At 38.9% G+C, this 23,984-nt stretch overlaps 1 protein-coding gene across 3 annotated transcripts in view; it reads right to left on the bottom strand.

The window, feature by feature from the left end:
* Positions 1 to 23,984, bottom strand: part of ZNF521 (zinc finger protein 521) — a 307,436-nt gene that overhangs the window by 74,052 nt on the left and 209,400 nt on the right. The window lies entirely within an intron of this gene.

Raw genomic sequence — 23,984 nt, 5'->3', positions numbered from 1 at the left:
GGTCCTTTCTGGTGCTCTCCAAGGTCTCTCTGGGCCAAGTTTTTCAGCAGCAACATTAATTACTATTACTTATTTTTTTTTTTTTTTTTGAGACAGATTATCTTGCTGTGTTGCCCAGGCTGGAACGCAGTGGCTTGATCATAGCTCACTACAGCCTGAACACCTCCTCTTTGTGCCTCTGGTAGAATTCAGCTGTGAATCTGTCTGATCCTGGGCTTTTTTTTATTACTTATTTTTTTTTTTTTTTTTTTTAGTGTTTTAGTTAAAGGCCTGAGGGAATCAATGGGTATAATGTGTAGACTTATTGATAAAAATTTTGAGTCTGCAATAGAATTAAAGCTCAAAAATAGCTGTGTTTAATCCATAGCAGACATAATTTGCTACTAGGGCTGAATTTTAACAGGAACAGATCCAAAATCATGTCAGTGTTCCCATTTTTGTGCCACAGAGTAATGACATTTAATCAGGAATATTACTACACTCTTTTGGTGACAGCTGAGACACAAAACCAGCCAGCTGATGCAATTCCTGTCTTACTGCTGGCGGCCTATAAACGGCAGCTACAAACAGGAAGCTGCTTTACCTCTTGTATCCTAACAGACGGAATTTTAAAGAACAAGGCTTGCAGAGCGGCTGCAAGTACAGTCCGTCAGGCTTCCTCAAGACGTCTGGAACCATCCCACAGTCTCCACACATCCCTCTGGCCAAAGGAAGCTTAAGGAGGAAACTGTTCTAGATCTGTTGATGCAATGGTGCTGCAGTCACCAGGTGTGAGGCAACACGAGCTTTGCAGAATATAACCACCATAGCTACTGCTCAGTTAGATCGATGGCCTATAATTACCTGGGAATTGCTTGGACACAAATCAATGGTGTATTGTGTCCCATTCCTAATGAGCAGGGTAACTTTTGCCTGGTCTGTGAACACTATGATAAAGACAATATTCCCATCTGCTTACTCTGCCTTCTACTACCTGCCCAGACTGCATCTGATGTAGCCCAGCAAGACTGGGGATATGGGAAGCAGACTTCAGACAGCAAGGAATTGGGGGTGATGTGTTCCAACTCCAAAAGCAGTCTTTATTGCAGCGGTTGCAGCTTTTCACTCCATCCCAATGTGGACTAAGACTGACATCTCTGAGATAAAAGGCTCCATTAGATGTCTTCAGTTTGGCCAGCCTCCTCCCCTGGCCACGCCCCAAAGGATCAAGCCACATTCTGCTGACATCTATCAAGCTCATGATTCCAGCTCAACACTTTGCAGCAATTTCTCCATCTTCCAGCTACCACAAAAAGAGGAGTGGGAGGAGAAGATCCAAGCAAGTGGTGGGGAGGGGTTGCTTAGTGCTATTTGATCAAACACTGAATGTACAGCCCCATAACTAAGCTGCCACAAACACACCACTCTATCCTGTAATACTTCTTAAAAGTAAAGGAACAGAGCTGGAGTCCTGCTGGATTTCCCTTAGCAACCTGACAGGAGCCCACAAGGTCAGCTAGCAGGAAGCGTAGAAAATTATACGGTGGGGAATTATCAGCTAAATTATTTCACTATACTCAGGATTTTTACTGTTCTTCCCAAGACAGTGGCCTCTTGCTACCCAGATTAGAAACATGAATAAAAGGACAAGAATGACAAAAGGAGGGGGAAAGAAAAGAGAAACATTTTAAATGGCTTCTTTATCTTATTTTATATATATACACATACATACATGTATATGTATATGGATATGCGTATGTGTGTGTATGGCTTTGTTTTGTTTTAATGCAACTCCTTGAGGCTACTGCCCAGAAATCCAACCTGCTTGTTTTCCTTCTCTGGCCATCATGTTTCTTATCCTTTTTGTTTGGGGTAGAAGGATGATGGGGGTTGGGCTGGAGACGGCTCCACGACCAGGTTTGCTACACAAGCCACAGCAGCAGGAGCAAGCATGATTTATCAATTAACAGGTAATGAAAAAAATTCTCTGCAATTAAAGATATGATTTTGCTCAAACAGGAAGCAGCACCATACAACTGTGTACCCCTCTGAGGAATACTCAGCTCCCGTCACTAATGTGGAGCACAGCTAATTTTAACAGAGTGTGTGTGGGCCCCTTGGGGGACTCCTTGTTGATGAAGGAATATACAGTAGGGAACCCCCAGAGGACCTAGCTGATTGGAGAGCCCCAGGAAAGGTGTAGGGAAATTACATTTCCTGTTTCTTAGGAGAGTTATTAAAGGGAAAGGCAGCTTTAATCACTGGAAGACTAGTTGCTGTGTTATTTTTGATTTATATACCAAAACAATACCCTTTATTCCTTGGTTGCTTTTTAATATATATGTCAGCTTAGTCAATATTATATTTCAGTATAACATATAAACAGCTGTAAGATCTTGTTAAAAATGTGAAGGCTCTTGAAAGATTATACAAGATAAAATACATTATTGCTACTCAACAAAAAAATCAGAGAAAATTAAAGTAGACAGAAATATTCCCCTTTTTCTTTTCACATAAATCAATAAGCTATTTTGTTAAAAGAAATGCACCAAAAATTTCGTAATAATATATAAAAAAAGTTGTTGGCTTCCCAATGTTTTCTTCTTCTGGATATACAGTTTCCTTGGAAAGAGGAATTTCATTTCTATGCAATTAATGCAGAAAAGGCACAGTGATTTGCTGATATTATGTTCATGCCAATTTGTTTAAAATACTTCTATATAGTCACTATTTTACATCAATAGTTTAGTAAACTTTGGAGGAGTTTTCAGATTACCTAGTTCAACTCTTTCACATTTCAGGTGAGAAAATTTTTGACTCTTCAAAGAGTCAGAAAGGCTAAGTATTAAAAACACAACAATAATAACAACAATCATGTCTAACATGGGCTGGGTAATTACTGTTCAGTGCTGCTTTGAGCTCCTTGCATATGTTACCTTATTGAATTCTTTCTATAGCCCTTTGAGGTATTACTATTATTATCAATGATCGCTTTTATTGTTTTCATAGAAGAAGAAGTTCAGGTTGAGAAAGGGTGAATGACTCACCCAAGACCACATGAGAAGGGCAGAAGCAGGCAGTGGGAAGAGGGATTCCTGACTCTAGGGACACCAGAGTTAACCACTAGGCTATGCTGTCTCTCCTGTCATGCACTGATTACACAGACGTGGGCACTAGACCCCAGATTCCTTGTTTTGGGGTCTAGTAATAAAACAGAACATTATTTCATTCCATTAGATTATATCGAAATATTCTCCATCCCAAAAGATCACCCACAGAGCTGAATTTCAAATGGAAAGTTCCTATATGAATTTGAACTGTTAAACCAAATGGGACACCACATGTGTGTGCGAATAAGTGTGCTGAATGTGGTTGTTGGACTGGGGGAATACAAGTGACCTGGGGAAAAATACAGGCAGGGAGGCCTGGTTCCTGCTGCTGTGCCCTCTGACCTCCCAAAAGGATCCTCTTCTGTCTCCTTATAACCCCTAGGATGAGTCTCGCCACACCACAGTCCAGTCCAAATCTGATTACGTCTATAAAAACAAGTATTCCATTTCTGGTGCTTTTTAAATGTAATTGAAAGACTGTGTCTGCCTAAAACAGCCAAAATCTATAACCCTTCTTGCTAACATCCTTCCTGAAAACTCCTCTGCTTGCCAAAGCAGTGTTAAAGAACAACCACAGTGTACGGCATGAGTGCAAATAGCTTTCCTTTTAAAACACAAACCAAAATAATCTTTACAATCCAGCAGCTATAAGTGATGGAGAAGGCTCCTTCAAACCCTGCCCCACAGTATTACCTCGGGCAAAGGTTTCTCTGCTGTTAGAACTGGGATATTTGGAAGTAGGCTGCCCCTACGAGCTTTGCTTTTGTTTCATTGGCGGATTCCTCTGACAGTTCCTAACTGCATTATCAGGATTTGTCTCGCTGGTAATGGCCATTTCATTTGTATTACCACATTTAGGCCTTCCACTAAGCAGACAGTCACAGGTATGAAGACTGGTCCCATGGAGTCCAGTGCAAGCTGACTGCTCTGACTGGCTCAGAGGAAAATGTGAGCAGGAAATCAAGTCCGTCTTCTTCATTTTTCCTGTCCAGATTCTGCACTCCCTTATGGACAGGGAGACAGACAGACAGAGCACATGTGTGTGCACACACACCTCATAAATCCCAGCAGTGAGCCTCAACCTCATTGGGGAAGAACTGGGACAGACATCGAGTCCAATGCCTTCATTTAGCAGCTGAGGAACCAAGTCCCAGAGAAAATAAGAGACTTCTATGTGTTAGTTAGTAAGTGGCAAAGCTAGGGTTTGATCCTAAGGATGCCTGACCCTAAGTCCACTGTTCTTTATGCAGCACTGTTTTACTAAAAGCATAAAAAAGTCTTTATTAATGAGGGTGTTCAGAAACTCCCTTTCTGTAAGCCCTTGTTTAGTGACTCCATTTTACAAGTGATCAATTTCTCAGGTCTTTCTTAAGTAAGGACGTCCACACAGACATCCTCACCCACTGGGATAGGGCCTCCACTGGTAGAACCAGACACAAAACAGTACTAAGGACTTCCTGGGAGACTGAGGTACCCGCAAGCCCAACCCTTCCCACATGCTTCATACTCTGGTCCAGTTCCAGGGCTGATACCTCCCAGGGATTCAACTCCTACGCTTTGAAAGCAACTGAGAATATTAAAGGCATCTACTCTCTTAGCATCTGGAAACAGAGGGTGTCAAAGACCTCAACATATTTCAAAGAACTTGTGAAGGAAAACAAATATCGGAAAGTTATTTTGAGGTTCAAAATTTTGAAAGAAAAAAGATAACCCTGAATAATATTCTACTTTTTATCGGTACAATTTGTACCTATCTTTCCGTAGATGAGAGAGGTGGCACACGAGAAACGGATCATTAAACAGTAGTGTGAAACCAGGGAAATTAACCAGCTGCTGTGAAAGCCACCTCTCTTATTCTCTGAGAAAGACAGTAGAGGGTGGGGGTGGGGAGGAGAGAGTTCAGGAAAAGCAGGAAGAAAGGAGCTGATTTCATGGATAAAGCATTAGCTTAGAAGTCTGTGGACCATCTTGAAGCTAATGAACAGAAAATGCATGATCAAAAAATAATAGTTGCAGGTGACATATCCTTCATACTTTTGAAATTATAATAATTTTGTCCTGGAAGAGTCTTAAAGACCATTCCATTCAATGCCCCAATTTAACATAAAAGGAAACTGAGGAACTGAGGTTGAGAGAAGAGAACTGGCTTGACCTCATTTTCACACATCAATTTGGTGGCAGGAGCCTGGCCTTGTGATTCCCATTCTATCCTGTGCTCTCCCCACGAACACTGCCTTACTCATTCAACAGGACACAGGGCACTAGAGGGAACTCTGTTAAGTCCAGCAAGTAACAACATTGTACAAGATGGTTGGGTTTTAGCTGCTGGGATATTTTTCTGCACAGAAGAAAGGGAAAGTCTTTTTTGTATCAAGGAGAATCTATATGCCTCTTGGGTTGTTGAGTAAGCATTCCATGTGCCTCCACCAAGTCAGTAATACAAAAAGACGGCTGGGCGCGGTGGCTCACACCTGTAATCCCAGCATTGTGGGAGGCTGAGGTGGGTGGTTGATGAGGTCAGGATTTTGAGACCAGCCTGGCCAACGTGGTGAAACTCCATCTCTACTAAAAATAAAAAAAAATTAGGTGGGTGTGGTGGTAGGCAACTGTAATCCCACCTACTCGGAAGGCTGAGGCAGGAGAATCGCTTGAACCCAGGAGGTGGAGGTTGAATCCAGGAGCTGAGACCGCACCACTGCACTCTAGCCTGGGTGACAGAGCAAGACTCCTTCTCAAAAAAAAAAAAAAAAAAAAAAAAAAAAAAAAAAAAAAAGCAATAAGCCTTTAAGAGCAAAGGAATCTGTAGAAAAAGACCATGGAGGAAAAGTCAGTGCAGGAGAGCTGTCCCAGGGAAATATCCTTACAGTCCAGAGCGTCTGGGAAAGGCATGACATAGAAGGGAACTGACATCTGCTGAGTGCCTCTAGTAGAGGTGTTACAGCCCTTTTCAGGTAAGACAATAAAGGCCAGAAATGTTACATGATCTGCCCATTATTACATACAGAGAGCCAATATTCTAGCCCAGGTCCACTCTGAAGTCCAAGTTCTTTCTTTGGAACCTAGTTTGATTCCTTCAATCTACAAGTGCTCTGTGTTAAGTAATATATAGCAAGTAGGTCTTTGAGTGCGGTGGACTGAATGTGTATGTCTCCCTCCCAACTCATATGTTTAAATCCTACCCTTGAAGATGATGGTATTAGGAGGTATTAGGCCTTCAGGTTATGAGATTGGAGCCCTCAATAATGGGATTAATGCCCTTATAAAAGAAATCCCAGATAACTTCCTTGCCCCTTCACCAAGTAAGGTACACAGCAACAAGCTACTGTCTATGAAGCAGAAGTAGGCCCTCACCAGACACACAATCTGCAGGTGCCTTGATCTCCAACTTCCCAGCCTCCAACACTGTGAGAAATAATTTTCTGTTGCTTATAAGCTGCTAGTTTATGGTACATAGCAGCCCGAACGGACAAAGACGCCAGGTGAAAGGAGACCATGGTATCATCTCATCATTTACATTGAATCTGCTTCATCAAATCACAAATCGGAAATTTCTATCTGCTCCTGAATGAAATGAAAGGGCAGTCCCTTCTTAGCTTCCCTTTCTTATTCCACTCAGATACTTGGAAGAACAAAAAGGAAAGCAGCCAACATGAAGAAAAGTAACATCTCAGCAGCTGAGATTGCTGTGCCAAAGAAAGAGATAAAGCAGGAACAAAGTAACAAATTATATTGTCAGAGAAAATGTGAACTTTTTGATTGGGGATGACATTTATTTTAAGTGTGCAATGACGGCAGGAAATCTGTCAGGGTAAGACATGGCAGAGGTTTCAGCGTTTGTTAAGAGTGTCGTGGGAATTTAGCTAAAACTGTTAAAACTGACACCATTGGCTTTTGTTAACACATTAAGCATGGGAAAAGTGCCAGTCAGCATATCCTCCATAGCATCACTTCAGTTAAATCATCTGGAAGATGCATAAAACTGGGTGGGATAATAATGGCTACATTTTTCAACACATGGGGAGACAGAGGGGAGAAGGCCAGTGCCATTTTGATAAGAATGACAAATGATTCCTTTAAGATATAGCTCCCAACAAGGGAAAATGGGAGAGGGAGGGCATTTGTATTGGTCCTGTTATATTCCTGAAGATTTTTTAGTATAGAAAACAAAGTGCACATACCACTGTGATGATGCCAGATTACAGAATAATCACTGATGCACACACATGGGTTTGGCTGAAGTAAAATCAAAGGCCTGCTTAACATTCTGCTTTCAACGGACTCAATTACTTCAGAGACAGGCTAAGTGACAAAAAGCAGAAACTCAGATATTTACCCAACAAGATGAACAAAATTAAATGCAAAGGCACTCTTGCTTCTTCAAGAAATCTTCAAACAGACCCATTACACAGAATCTCGCCTCACCTGAAACCTCTCAAGAAGCGGATCAACAGAAAAGAGAACTGAAAGCTTGACAATGGCAAGTGCCTCCAGCAACTCAATGGGTTCCAGCTCTTGGTGACCAGGACAATGCTTTATTAAAATGGCACCCTCAGCTTATTTGGACAAACTTTTTGATTGGAATAGAGGAATTTTGTTCTCAGCACCCACTGAGTAGTAAATTAAAAATTACGTGTTTGTTTCATAAAAAATGTTAAGAAAAAAAGTTGGCTGTTTATATGTGATGTGCACAAAAGGTGTGGTTGTCCTGCCAAATTGTGCTAGAAAATGCAATACCTTTTAGTACCACACCATCCATATACTTTGTAAGACCGTAGGTAATGAAATAGTCTTTGGCAGTTACGGCATCCCCTGGGGGTCATTTTTCTTCAGAGCACACAAAATGGAAATTTGGTTCTAGAGTTCCCTTAGTGGTTCTACATCTAAAGAAAAGTCTTCAGTTGCATAAATCTCTATCAAGCAAATAACTTACTTCTCTTTGCCAGAGATGGAACCCTGTATGTACTTTTACCTCAGGATTTACTCTTTGTAGTCTATAGAGGCTCAAAGGTGGCTGGTCATCTGACTTGTGATTTTCTGGTTCATTTTCAGGACAGTGTTTATTGTCCACAGGTGAGGTGTGTTTAATTTAAAGCCTTTCTTGCCCTCCTGGTTATCTTGTAAATGATTACTCCATGTTCAGCTTTTTCAGCAATACTCTAATGAGTATAAATAAAATAAGCCCCAGTTTTCCAATGATAGCGCCATGACCCTCTCCAAAACATCACCATATGATTGTAGGTGACCAGTGTAACTTTCCAACATTCCATGTGCTAGGAAGTTTTCGCTCATTTGCGCCTGTCTGGTTTAGCTGATAAAACACAGACACAGAATTCAGGGCAAAAACATAAAAATGTGCTGCCAAGAACTGTCTTTCTGCTATGCAAACATCATCTTGTGCAGCTTAAGACACTAAATGTTTTTCCTAAAGGGCTGTTTCCACCCTCCTCCCCCATCACACCGAAAAGGGAACATATGGAAGAATGAGCTCGGACCAAACGGATCCTATTTTTTGGCTCAGCAGCAGAGTAGCCACAGAAGCACAGCACCTCATCAAATAAACCAGACTGACACCGTTTGGACTTTACCAACCTAATTTCCTAGATCTTTCAAGTTCTCTCATCCATCTCTGGCTATTACCAAGCACAGGCAGCTCACCAGGCATAGCACCTGGGTTATTCAGATGCATCACTACTGACTTTTAAAATTAATTTTAAAAAAGAAGATCAAGCAACTGCCATAAGCATTGTCTAGATTCAAAAACGGCTTCTCATTCCCAAACAAAACTGATTGAAATAACATCATCGAAACTGGCCTCATTCTCAGTGGTCTTCAATGGAATAACAGCTAATTAACACACAACCTAATTCTTAATCTGTTTCCTCACTGCCTACCCTGTGAGTTCTTGGGACTTCTTTTCTGAAGACAAGGAGAATAGTATTTTCATGGAAAAGATGTGGCTAACACATCTTGGAATATCTAAGCAATGGAACCTTGAGACCCCAAGCCCCAGAAGGGAGAAAAACTAGAGCCAGCTCACTACAAAATGCCATACATTTTAACCAATATGTTGGTATTTGATTTTTTTTTTAGATTTTCATAGATCCTGTACATTCCCTTTTATAAGTTATGTTTTGCACCCAAGAAAGGTAGCAGAAGTATTCATTAACACTACTTTGTGGTAATTTCTATTAGTTTTAGAAATAAAATTCAGGAGACTGTTACTTAAGAGATTCCTATTTCACATGTGTCCTTTAGTTCGGGGTTTAAAAGCAATTTTAATGAACTATTCTAACAGGTTATGGTAATTCAGTTCCAAAGATATTAATCTGACTACAAACAAAATCACACCTGCTAGAGATGTTCACATTGTTATGAACAGATATGCAGATATACTTGGCATTGACCTTCCCTTGACACAGACTAACATAACTAGAGGACTTAATAAGCATCGGACGCTTCTCAAAACTTTGAAATAACACATCTAGTGTCAGCATGTACATTTTATCATATTTTCTACATTTATACTCTTTTTTTAGCATTTTGAACTACATAGTATCAAAGAGTGGATGTTCTCTAAAGCTAGTTTTATAGCAAATATTGTATCTATGTTTTGTGACATCACAGGAGTTTCCCTAATAACTGTGAACACCTCAACAGAAATTTATTATCATGTCAAGTTGGTAAGAGATGGGAATATAACTACCGATCAGTGAGAGTCCTGCTTTTATGAAGATGTTTGCTTTCAGGAATAAATAAAGAGATGAAAAATTAAGGAAATATGAAGTGTGGTTGTAAGTAAATGAGACAGATTTTCTTGTGTATCTTGTAAACTGGCTCTGAAGACCATCAAAAGGCCTTGTTCTGGGCAAGGATGGTACTGTTTAGAATAAACTGCTAGCCTTCAGTGGTGATGACTTTGAAAAGTAACCTTTATTATGATATCTAAGCACCATCATTTTAAAATTAAAAGTGATATGACATATATAGTATTTGTAACTTTCTTCATGAAGCTTTCTTCAGATACCTTGTGGCAAAGATGCTAAGTAACAAAAGTATAAATTTCTGTTATTTTATACATTTCTATTATTTAAAAATTCAAAAAAAAGAAAGAAAAAGAAACATGTTTTCCCCAATTAGAAGGGCCTGTAGAGACAGAAAGTTGCCATAACTATCCATAATAAATTCAACCATCAAATTTCACAAGACTAGAAGCAGCAGAAATATTTTATGAGGCAATTGTTCAATTTGTCCTCTTACTAAGTGATACAATCAGTTATACCAATAAGCTAGCAAATATTTTCACTGGTACATGAAACAACCTTTTGGTTGGTTTATAATTACAAGAATGATGCTAACTGAATCCTTTGCTTTGTTTCAGTATCCCTTGTTAGTGCCATAGACCTCTCTGTCTCTCTTGTTTTTCTCAAAAGCAATTTAGAAAATGCTTGTATTTTAGACAAAAGGAGAACATTTGGTGAAAGAAAATTCATCATTAGGTATCTAGAGGTTTGTTAATAGAAAAGGCAACTCCCACAGTGTATCCTAGTGCTCAAGCCAGACACACACGCTCAGGACCAGCAAGCTGCCTTCACAGTGGGCCAAAAGTCATTATCATAATTTTATATTACATAGACTACATTGAAAATTTAATATATCCCAGCAAAAAGAGACAAAAGACATTTTGCATAATGCTTCTGTGAGCGCACTCTCTCTTGCTACTCTTTTAGCCACCCCATGCAGATAATCACACCAGGAAAAAGAAGTTCATTACCTAAGCCAAATCAAAATTAGGCTTTTCTTTTTGATAGGGAACTTCATTAGTAAGCCCTGTCTTATACAGCTGGGAGATTTGATGAATCTATCTTAGAGTAATAATTCAGCACAATCAGCTACAATTTTACTTTAAGTTTTATATCTTTATCAAGAAAAGTAGAAATATATAAACTGGATACATATACATGGATTTTTAAAAGATTTTTAAAGGTGCTAAGTCAAGATGCTAACTGAAATCACTTTTGGACATTTAAAACATTCCAGAGAGACAGAACAAACCCAAGTAAGAAATGCGACTCATTGCCATGTAGTTACCCATGATTAAGGCTTTAAAGAAAAAAAAAAAAATCAAAGAAACCAAGGCTGAAACACTTGAAGTTGAGGAAAGCAGATATTTATTGAAACTATTCAAATGAAAACATCTTCACATTTTTAAAGTTAGCCTTTGCTTAACTGGAAATGCAGGAGGAAAGAGTCATTTTAGAATCTCAAGATAAAGGCTAAAGATCTATTGTCCCTACATGCTGTCCAAGAAAATATCCACTGCAGTGCTAAGCCCCCATTTATATCATACAAAACTCAGTTATCCCACAGACGTGGAACAAAGAGCTCCATTCTCCCCTTTGTGTGACCCACATATGTAAGTAAGTTCACCAGCATGCAAGAGCTCTGCTGGCTGCAGATGACTGTCTATGGAACTCCTCCAAGATCGCACCCTTTCATGCTGAAAAACCCCATCTCCGTAGCCCTGGTTGTGGACATAGTTTTCCACACTGTGCTTGAAGCTAACCTTGACTTTTGTAACCAGACTGAGGCTTCAATATCATGCAGGGCTTTGTTGGCCATAGTCCATTATGTGTTGTTCTCTTAACTATACAAAGCCAGCTAGCCATCAAGAGAAATATCAGTCTCCCTTTGCCATTTCTCCCCTTCTTTATTGACATTCATGAATTTCCCCAAATATTTACATCAATATTATTGAAAGGATGAGAGTACTGAATTCTTGAAGGTTAAAACTTTTTAAAACAAATAACCTCCTAGGCCTCTGTGGTGTTATCGATCTGTAGCTTTTGTTAACTCTTAACAGTGGCAAAACCTAGGGCACAACCACCACCACAACCACCAACAAAATGAAAATAAAAAACAAACCTCTTCCACGTGATCATATCAGATGTCCCTTCATCCGTATTTGAGTGGTAGGAGTGCTCAAAAGACAAATTCCATTTGACTTAAGCTCGGGTCTGTCATTGAGCACGAATGACCCGAGTGACAAATCCTGACATCCAATATTGTGATGCCCAACAACCTCTTTTTGAGCAAGGACAAGAGACTTAAGAAGTACTTGGTTTAAGAGTTAACAAGACTAAATAGTTTCTTACACTTACACCTATTCGAAACACACTCTCAGAGCCTTCAGAAACAAAAACAGCATTCTGAATTCTAGCTTTTCCATAGGTTTGATTTCACTTTTACAAACTAATAATATCATCTAATTTATTCCCTTCCACTATTTAATCTTCTTCTGGAAAACGCTATAGTTCCTAGTACTTAGAAAGTGGAAGTGAAACTGTTTCAGGCCTTCTATGATATGACAACATGGGAAACCTTTACAAAGGGAGATGATGACAACAGCTAGTACCATTTATAAAGTCTTAATTGTGTACGAGGCATGGTGCTTAATGTTTTTAATAGATTATTTTACTTCGCCCTTCAAACAACCTTATTAGTTAGCTATTATTAGTCCTATTTTATCGATTAGGAGACTGAGTCTTTGCAAGGTTGTGTCACTTGCCCCATGTCACACAGCGAGCAAGTGCAGAGTTTTGGCTACTTGTTAATCTGACTCTTGGGCCTGTTTTTCTAACCACTGAGCTTGCTAACCCTCCTAAGTGGATAATGAACAATAAGCAATTCCAGGAAATTCCAGGAAATCAAAAGAGTTGCTTAATTCTCATAATTGTCATATAAGCAATTTATAGGAATAAGTAATTCCTGGAAATCAAAAGAGTTGCTTAATTCTCATAGTTGTCATATAAGCAATTTATAAGAACACCCTTCCAGGTGTCCTTTGGGGCTAGGATATACAAAAAGCATTTAGAGACAAAGAAAACAAGCAGGGAGCCCTACACAAAACTAGAAAGGATAGAGAAAAAGAAGTGCCTAAAAATGAGCACCCTTTATGCCACGACATTGGTTTCTCTGAAAAAAGACTACTCCACTATCTGCTTTTCCAAAAAAGCCCCCCACCTTCATTAGAAAAACTATTTTTCACTTTTATAATCCTTGCCACTTGGCCTGGTTAACCATAACTATTTCTTTAGGGTCTATGAAAGTCATGCCCTATCGTTCTTTAGTTCTCCTTTCCCTAACCAAAAAACAGTGGTGTAGATCAAGGCCCAGTTCGAGTCCTCTTCCTCCTTGATGACTCGGTGGTATAAAATGTATTGCACTCCAGTGTCTCCACAATTTATCCTTCTCATATGATTTTTACCCGTGTTTTATCACATTATGATAAACTCTTTATACCTATATCTTAGCCAAAAAAAACCCCATCTCCGTAGCCCTGGTTGTGAACATAGTTTTCCACACTGTGCTTGAAGCTAACCTTGACTTTTGTCTATATATCTATATATCTCTATCTATATCTTAGCCAGATATAGGTATAAATATCCTATGCTCCTTGATAGCAGGAGTCACATCTTACGTGTTTGTAAACAAAACAAAACAAAACAAAACTGGATGCTCAAAAATGTGCGACAAAGATAGCAGGCGTGTGATTACAGAGGCATCCGATACAGGACACACAATCACAGGGTTTTCTGCTTTGGTTTTCTTCTTCTGAAAGTTTGGAGGATACAGAGCAGGGCAAATATTTTAAAATTTGAGGTTTATAAATGCAACAATGCGTCCCAGCTCACAGTAACAAGCCGACTGCAAAGACAACGATCAAAAATAAATCAATCAACAAATGCCAACAATAAGATGAAATATAATAATAATGTCAACATTCAACAAAACCAGTCATAACAAGGGTCTTGAGATTTACCTTTAACACTGAAGTGTAATAATGGAATCGAAGGAGGCATTTTTACATATTTTATAAGGAAGTTTTACGTTATATGAACCTTTAATAGTTGACCATAAAAATGAATCTTGCAAGGGACCAAACTATAAATTTTCCAAATTCCCCTCACATTTGACTGCAGGTTAGTCCAAGTTCAGAAAATCCAGTTCAGCTATTTTCTTTTTCAACAGATTTCCACATGTTATTAGAAATACACAGTTAACCAGGTTTCATGCAGTAGACAAAATGGCATTGTGGGATTACATTAGTTCGACAGCTGCTTTATGACTATAGCTTCCAGACCAATTTATTTAATATTGATCTTTAAACAAACATCAGTACAAATAAATTTGAGCACTCCAGTCCCGAGATTTTATATCTATAAAAGAGGCCTATATTCAGAGAAGCAGGGCTGCTTGTATTTTTCCCTTTGATTCTGTTTTCTTTGATCCTACCAGGTATCAAATACATCAATGCCAAATTAAAACAAATCCATCTTCAGATAACACTCTGTTTATAATCTTTCGTGCAGAAAGAATTTTTCTATCAATAACTTCCAGCAAGCATTTTAACTGATCTTTTTATTGCTTTATTCTGACTACTACAAAAGGCAGCCGTACCCTGTCCTGACGGAACACCATGCTTGGCTCTACCTGGAATGTTTGCTAGGAAGGGCCGAGTTCTATTTCCCCATCTCCATGCAGCTTGTTTTCTTTAACAATTCCAAGCCAGCAGCAGGGACACACCAAGATCCAGCTGCCCCCTACTGAGAAAATTGCTGCACAAAGCTAGGGGTTCCGGAGGCCAATCTCAAGACTTTTATGAGACAGCAGTTGACCATTTGGAGAAGGGGACAGCTGGGTGCTAAATATAAATGGGAAAAAAGACTTAGATAGGGAAATAGATAATGAATCCTGGGATTAAACACTTGATTCAATTAGTAGGGCATGTATGAATGTGAGGCATAAATGGACCCGACATAATTATTTGCACAGGACTTATTTATGCCGTTCTTAGTTATCCTGATTGAGTATAGATACGAGGCTCACCAGGGGATGGATATTCTTGTGGTCTGGAAATGGGATAAAGTTCAAAGTTTTTGGTCACTATGTATTCACATCTGTCATCTATTTTATGTTCACTGAGTTCTATGCATTACATTGAGCTTTAAAAAAAATTAAAGTTTCTATTCTGTTCTTTTCCTTCTCTCCTTCTTCTTTCCCTCCAAGTCTCCCTTCCTGCTTTCTTTTAATGATAAATATTCTGGAAACAGACTAGGTCAATGGATAAATCCTTATGAGAAATTAAAAAGCCCTTCAGCAAAATATTCAGTTTATTTCCAGATACCCTGAACCTGTACTAGCAAAGGGAGGTCTACCTGCTGTGAAACTGTAAGATAACTGTGTTTTGTGAGTGACGAATTTCGGTAATAGTCAGTGAAGGATTGGTTTTCAGAGCATTCCAATTAAAAACAAAAAGTCTTTTCACTTTGTCATAAATTAGGGCTCAAGGAGAGATTGGGAAGACATGATATTTCAATGCTTAACATCAGAAATGCCTAAAAGATACAATTATTTAAGACTACTATTCCTCAGTCAATATAATAGCTTGGTGCTATAAATATAGCAACCAATCTATTATTTATACAAGTACCAGCTTCTGCTATGTCCCTTTTCAGTGTGCTCACATAAATGAACTCAGAGCACAAAACAAATGTACAGAAGAGGAACCGTACCCATGACGTCTTCCTAATTTGAAAGGACTTTTCTTTTTTCAACATATCCCTAAACCTATTCATAGGTGCAGATAGGTGAAGGGTGTCCATGTGGCCAAATATAGCCTACTGTCTTGCTTCTGGCACACTGGATGAAGTACTAAGGCACAGGTCTTTGTCCATGTAGCTGCTGAACCTTAAAGACAGGAGGCAGACCCTCCATGTGGTCTGAAGGGGAAGACAGCTACTGTGTCACTTCTAAGATGCTATGATAGAATCAGCCATAGATGTAGGTCTTCTTTCAGTGTGTGTGTGTTACGTGTAGAGAATGATTCTTTCCTCATAGAACTTTCCTATAGAGAGTATTAAATGGTAAAACACATGCAAATCTGCTTTGATAAACCAGAAGATGTGGGGCCAATATATAAAGTTCATATACTTATAATTATCTATGATATCATAACTATCGTAGATATCTGTGCAGGCAATGATTTTGTTAAAGGAAGCCCATCTTTTATGGCTAATAGAGGCCTTTATATTGGCTCATGCTTAAACCAGACTCAAGGCTGAGTTACACGGAAGAGCTGGTCTCATCTCTTGTTGCACCCCAATGTTCTATCTATAGATGGTTAACTGCATTCCTATAGGCAGCACTCTCATTGAGAATGCTATAAATTTTGTATGACACTTCTGTCGCAACCTTTATCTCACTGATTCTTAAGAAGCTGGGGGCCAGCAGTTAAAGTCAGCAGCTAAAGTGAAGCTATGCCTCACTTCTGGGTGCTCACATCTTGTATTAGTTCATAATGGGTGCTCACATCTTATTATAGTCCATAATGGGAGATGAGACAATGGTGCTCATAAGACTGCCACCTGGGTGAGCAATGATAGCTGACGATGTAAGTCACAGATATCAATACGCTCCGAGCAGAAAAATTTCTGAGAACCACTCCTCTACAGACACCTCCATTAAAACTTTTATAACAGAGAGCAATAACTATTTTTTTTTGGTCCTTTTGCCTATGGATCATGAGCTCCATGAGATATGCTCAGTATATCTTTGTACCCACAATTAGTGAAAGTCCCTGGCTTATACCAGATAATAACTAAATGAGTACAGGTTAATAAAAAGAAACAAGCTAATGGCATTCACAGCAACCTGGATGGAACTGGAGACCATTATTCTCAGTGAAGTAACTCAGGAATGGAAAACCAAACATTGTATGTTCTCACTCATAAGTGGGACCTAAGCTATAAGGATGCAAAGGCATAAGAATGATACAATGGACTTTGGGGACTCAGGGGGTAAGGCTGGGAAGTGGGTGAGGGATAAAATACTACAAATTGGGTGCAGTGTATACTGCTTGGGTGATGGGTGCACCCATATGAAATCTTACATATCACTCCTAAAGAACTTATGTAACCAAATACCACCTGTTTCCCCAAAACCTATGGAAATAAAAAATTATAAATAAATAAATAAGTACAGGCTAAAGGAGCAAAGTTGGAGAAGTGATGATGGTTTTGAAACCATGAGATATAAGCAGTATTTGAAGAGACTAGAGGATGTTGATCTTGGAGAAAAACCAAGAGAAGAAGATGTCAGCCACAATAAAATACATGAAGGACTTTACGGTAGAATAAGGACTTTTTTCCATGTGGACCAGTGAATGGAAATTTCAGAAACAGACTCAGAGTATCCTGGGATCCCTTCCTCTCCTTTATCTTTCACATCTATTGGGTCATAACTCCAAAATATTTCTAAATTCCATTTCTTCTCCATTTCCATTCCCATGGTTTTAGTTCTGATCTACCTCTAAATCTCTTCGGCTAGTTATAGTTCCCCGCATGTGGTCTCTCGCCCCTTCAATCCTACTCTCCAGCTGGCTCCAGGTCTTTTTTTTGAGACAGAGTCTTGTTCTGTCACCCAGGTTGAAGTACAGTGGTGTGATCACGGGTCACTGCAGCCTTGACCTCCTGGGCTCAAGTGATCCTCCTGCCTCAGTCCCCCGAGTAGCTGGGAAGCGATCCTCCTGCCTTGGCCTCCCAAAGTGCTGGGATTACAGGTGTGAGCCACCACACTGGCCCTGATCCAGGTCTTATGTTGTTCCCCTGACTAAAATCTGTTCAAAGACTCTTCATTGCCCTAAAAATAAAACTCAACTTCCTTAGCTTGGAAACAGGGTCTCTGATGAGCGAGTGTCTCCCGGAATCTTTCAGAACTCCATGCTTTAGACACACTCTTCCTCTGACTCATACCCTTCTTCCTTGGCCCTCCTGGGACTCTGTACTCATCATGGAAGATTCTGCTCAGAAGTCTCTTTGATAAACTTCCTTTGACCCTCTTAGGCATGTTCATTTAATCATTTCTGATCATCATCTACAACCTTGTGACTTAGCAGATTTTAATGATTTATGTTGTTACTATTATTACCTAGAAGAAAAATAACATTCTGTTTATCTTTGTACCCCCAATGAGATGTTGAGTAAATAAATGATTGACTGACTGAGATGTTGATTGAATAAATGATTGATTGATGACTAATTCACTCTTTAAGTAGAACTTTGAAGATTGGACCAGGCTCTTTTGGGAGGTGGTGAGCCTTCATGTGTCCAGCTGGTAGTCTGGACTAGACTTTTATCGTTTCTTTCAACTCTTTCCCTCTGCACCCCACTCCCTTAGGGCTTCTCGCTCAGCAGTAGGGTAGGAAGGAGTCAAGCAGGCATCATGCAAAAGTTGAATCTGAACTTGCTGTTCAGGCAAGCAGACTAGTGAGAAACTCAGAGCTCTCTTTCATAGCTCAGGATCCAGGTTTAAATACTAGAAAAGTCCCCCCTCTCCCACCAAAATAAGCTAAGACTGTCAATCAGAGTTAAAGAGGATTTCGCTTGAGGATTCATGTTGCACAAATAATGAATGACTTCTGTGAACAAAAGATTTAAGCAAAGTCCAGTCCTTTCTTATGGAATGGGGATTGGCAGATCTCTTGCTGCTGGCTTGAAATGGTTATTTTTTTCCATGAGAGAGCATAAGCACTAACATAGCATTCCACTGCCTACACAGATCTCCCAGAGTATTAATGAGGAATGATTCCAAAAGACCGTTTTTATGAACCCTCACTATGGAATCTTTCTACACATTTTTAAAGCACTAGCCACCCAGAAGATCAGAATACCTTTGTTTAGACATTTATTTAGTTCACTACAAAGGCAATTTAGAAAACTATCCTCTAGGCTGGGCACGGTGACTCATGCCTGTAATCCCAATACTTTGGGAGGCCAAGGCGGGTGGATCACTTGAGGTCAGGAGTTTGAGACCAGCCTGGCCAAAATGGCAAAACCCTGTCTCTACTAAAACTACAAAAATTAACCTGGCATGGTGGCACGTGCCTGTGGTGCCAGCTACTCAGGAGGCTGAAGTAGAAGAATCGCTTGAATCTAGGAGGCAGAGGTTGCAGCAAGCCGAGATCATGCCATTGCACTCCAGCCTGGGTGACAGAGTGAGACTCTGTCTCCAAAAAAAAGAAGAAAGCTATCCTCTAGTGATCTCCAGAACTTAACGCCCCTCCCTAAGTGTCTAACCAATTACCAAGGGGTTTTTACTGCCAGAGAAAATTTAACATTTTTTTTTAAAGTTTTACATCTGGTACAAAGGAGACCCTGGAAAATTATGATACTGTGTTATGACCAGTGGAAGAATGCCCATTCACAGAAAACTCTCTGACTACATACATCCTGAAGTTTTGCAGATAGGTCCGAGATCTGCTACAGTTTTAATTTCATGAGGAATGAATTTAATCTCTTTTTTCTACTCTTCAATGTTGTCTTCTATTTTTGATATTTTGCTGGCATTAATGAAAACAGTGGAATTACTAGAGATAAAGTTAAAATGCAAAAGTTACAGAACTACTGCTTTTCTATAAGAGTCTTGGGGATGGCCATGATGTGATGGAAATTAATCTTCCTGAAATCTGACCCCAAATCCCCCCCAAACACCATAAAATGTATAGATATTTGTCATGAAACATAAACCCTGTGATCTTTATAAAATAGTTACTGACAAATAGTGAAACGGCTAGATTTAAGGTTTTAAATGTATATTTTCTAATGGTGCTGATGGCTGTGTTTACTATGTATTATGGTACATGCAGTACTATTACTAAGTGAATCGTAATGCTGTCAGTGTGGAGAATGTTGGTCAGCTGAACTTTCAAGTTGCATATAATTTATACTAATATTTTAAGTAATTCACTTGGTCATGTACATGGAAATCATGTTACTACAACTCTCTAATAAAAATCTGTGCTTTCAAATTAAAAATTTACTTCCTACACTGCCTATACACATTTCATCACAAGCAGGATTTATGAAGTTATGGGTAAGCCTGTTCTGCCCTGCCCCCTCTCCTATTACCTTCTAGTACTGGGATAATGAGAAGCTTGACAACATGGCTTCAGGTTGGAATTAAAAGCCTCAAGCTCGTCCCACTCTGATTTTATGGGGCCTGGCTACTGAGACTTCACAGGGCCTTGCTGAAACGACCTGTCTACTTCAACTCCACATGGTCCCAGTCTGGCTAGGTCTTTGGATCAAACCCTTCTCGTGTGAATACAGACAGCGTCTGGGAAACTGCGCTGCGGATGTCTCCACAGAGAATCACAGATGCTGTCAGGACCGAACTTCACACTCAAACATTTGATGAATTTTAAAAAGGGATTCAGCCTCAGACTCAAACAGGCAGATGGATCGTCTAACACTTCAAAAGCTTTAGCATGATTGCATCTTTTTTTCTTTTGTCCTATAACCCATTCCTCTTCTCCTCCTCCTCTCCAACACGCCTTTGCACAGTTCTAAAGGAAGTGACAAAGGTTCACCAGTTGTAATATCAAGAACAAAACAAAACAAGCACAGATACTTTATCTCCCTCATATAATCCTGAGCATTTCCAGTTCTAATGTCAATGGTTCTAAGAAATCAGGAATAGGGCACAAGGAGAAGTCACAGAAACCATAACAAGATTAAAGAAGCAACGAGGAAGTGTCAAGTTCTGTGTTCTGTGTCCATGCAGATGGTTTACCGTCTTCCAAATCTGAACCTACTCTGCCCTAATAGTCAATTCCATTAGTAAAAGGAGGGTATCCCGGATGGAAAGAATTGTTGATTTCATTTGGTTCAAGCTATTTCGGGAAAAAAATCCCAAATTCAGCATGACCTTTTTCTTAAAAGGCTTTATTTCTACAACTATTAAAGCAATTATTAAATTAGAAACATGCTGTGACCCGAAGCAGCTAATCTCTACACTAGTTATAAAATTGCAACTGCTGCTTCTCCATTAATTAATTACCAAGGTTTACACAAGTTGGTCAACTGACATGGAATGTGGACAAAAGGATTTTCCCCAGAGACATCTCAAAATAGGTGAATACCTGAGTCATGCACCTGGCTCTGATGGGACCTGATGACAAAAAGGGGCTGAGTGTTCTAAGGAACCATCAGGTATGGGTGAAGGAAAAGAGGTAAAATAGGCAAAAGTGAACATCAGAAGTTTAATCAATCAATCAATCAACAAATTTTTAATATAAGCTGAGGTGCCAACCTCATCCCAAGTGCTATGGGGGAAGAAATTTTGTTTGTCTTCTAATATTCTGAAATTTAATAAAATCACCTGTAAATAACTCAAGTAAACTACCTGTAAATAACTCAAATCAGATGAGCTAGAAGCTAAAAGGTGATAGAATACACTTTTTGATAAACTCAGAGAAAGGTGAGCTGAACAAGACCTTAGAAATTGTCTAGTACACATCTTCTCTTTAAAAATAAGATCATGCATTGATGAACATTTAAGTTCTTTCCATATTTTGGCTATTGTGAATAATGCACAATGAACATGTGAGTGCAGATACCTTTATGAGGTGGTGATTTCATTTCCTTTGGGTATATGTCCAGAAGAGGGATTGCTGGGTCCTATATTACTTCTATTTTTTATTTCTTTAGGAGCCTCCATACTGTTTTCTATAATGGTTGCACCAACCTACATTCTCACCAAGAGACAAGAGCTTCCTTTTCTCTATACTCTCATCAACATTTGTGATATCTTGTTGTTTAGTAATTGCTATCCTACCAGATGTGAGGTGATCTCTTATAGTGGTTTTGATTTGCATTTCCTTGTTTAGTGATGTTAAGCACTCTTCCATGTAACTGTTGACCATTTTTATATCATATTTTGGGAATTTTATTTCAAGTCCTGTCATCTACTAAAGTTCTTTATCCATTTTTAATTGGGTCATATGTTTTCTTGCTATTGAGTTGTATGAGTTCTTTATTCTCTGATATAAAGTTTGCAAATATTTTTTCCCAATCTAGCAATTCCCTTTTCATTTTGTTGATTTTTTCCACAGCAGATTTTTTTCTACTGTGCGAAGATTTTTAGTTTGATGTAGCCCTATTTATTTATTTTTGTTTTGGTAGCCTAAGGTTTTTAGTGTGATATCCAAGAAATCATTACTAAAGCCAATGTCAAGGAGCTTCTCTCCAAAGTTTTCTTCTAGGAGTTTCATGGTTTTAGGTCCTACATTTAGGATTTTTATCCATTTTGAGTTTATTTTGTGTACAGTGTAAGATAATGGCCCAATTTCATTCTTTCGCAAATGGAAATCTGGTTTTCCCAGTAGCATGTATGGAAAGGCCTATCCTTTCCTCATTGTGTCTTTTTGGTGTCCTTGTCCAAAATTACTTGACCATATACGTTCTGATGTATGAACAAATGGATAAAGAAACTGTGGTATAAATATATACTATAGAATATTATTCAGCCTTAAAAAAGGGGGCAATCCTGCCATTTGTACAACATAGATGAACCAGGAGGACACTGTGCTAAATGAAATAAGCCAGGCACAAAAAGAAAAATATTGAATATTCTCACATGTGCAATCTTAATAAAAGGTTAAATAAAATATATAGAGAATAAAACAGTGGGAAAGATATTACGTTTAAAGGACATAAAGCAAATATGTAGGAAGAACAAGTCAACAGAGCTAACGTACAACGTAAGGACTATAGTTAATGATAGTGTATTATACTCAGAATTTTTGCTAAATGAGGAGATTATAGCTGCTCTTGCCACAGCAGGCAGAAATGGGTCACTGTGTGAAATGATAGATTTGTTAGGTTTTACCATTATTGTAACTATTTTACTATGTGTATTTATCTTATAACATCATATTCTATACCTTAAATATACACAATTTTAAAAAATAAGGGGAAATGGACTTGTTTAACGCCACTCAATTAGAATGGCAGAGTCAAACTGAGAGTCCAGTTCCTATCAGCATCCATTTCTATGATCTTCCCACAGTGCCCTTCCTCTAGGTACTTGCATTCTGTGCTGGGGATTTCACTGCATAAAACCTACGTATTAATGTTCTCTATTTCAGAAGAAACATTTTCTCATGCTTATTCATCTCTTCAAAGCAGAGATGCAAAATTCACACACGTGCATATATATTTCAATATACTTTCAAAAGTCTAATGAGCAAAGCAGAAAGACTGGACCTGGTTTAATCCATTCAAATCTTGACTTAAATTTTATATATTACCAATATATACAATCCAGGCAAGAGTATTTTCTTCATCTGATGACTGTTGTAATTTGCAAAGGCTACTAGTACCCCATATATATGTAATTTTTTTTCATGAGATACATTTAAAAATACCTAAGAATGAAAAATATATGTATATTAAACACCATTAAAAAGGCAAATAGCAAGTAAAGGGAAAACAGTATTCTGAAAGACAAAACATCTCATAGTCTTAAAATGGGAAGAGTTCTTAGAAATCAATATGAAGATGTCAAACTAATTTTTAATGGATATGAGGCATGAATGAGCTCTTGCTAAAATAACGACAAATAGAAATGGCAAAGGTGGCTCACGCCTGTAATCCCTGAACTTTAGGAGGCTGAGGCGGGCAGATCACTTGAGGCCAGGAGTTCGAGACCAGCCTGGCCAACATGGCGAAAATCTGTCTCTACTAAAAATAGAAAAATTAGCTGTAGTCCCAGCTACCTGGGGGCTGAGGTGGGAGAATCTCTTGAACCCAGGAGGCGGAGGTTGCAGTGAGCTGAGATTGCACCACTGCCTCCAGCCTAGGTGACAGAGTGAGACTGCATCTCACAAAAATAAAAATAAAGCAAATAATCAATCTCACTAACAATAAAAAGCTGAAAATTAAAATGAGAGATTGTTGCTACATATCCGATAGAGGGTTTAAAAATGTAAAATATCTGTTTAAAAAAGTCTGTGACTTAGTGTGGTCAAGTTTATGAGGAATGGGTATTCACACACAA

Source organism: Mandrillus leucophaeus, unplaced genomic scaffold (assembly GCF_000951045.1).
Source record: "Mandrillus leucophaeus isolate KB7577 unplaced genomic scaffold, Mleu.le_1.0 Scaffold322, whole genome shotgun sequence".
In the NCBI taxonomy this organism is placed as follows: domain Eukaryota; kingdom Metazoa; phylum Chordata; class Mammalia; order Primates; family Cercopithecidae; genus Mandrillus; species Mandrillus leucophaeus.
Note: the sequence above shows the minus strand (reverse complement) of the source record. Positions and strands in the feature narration are given on the sequence as shown.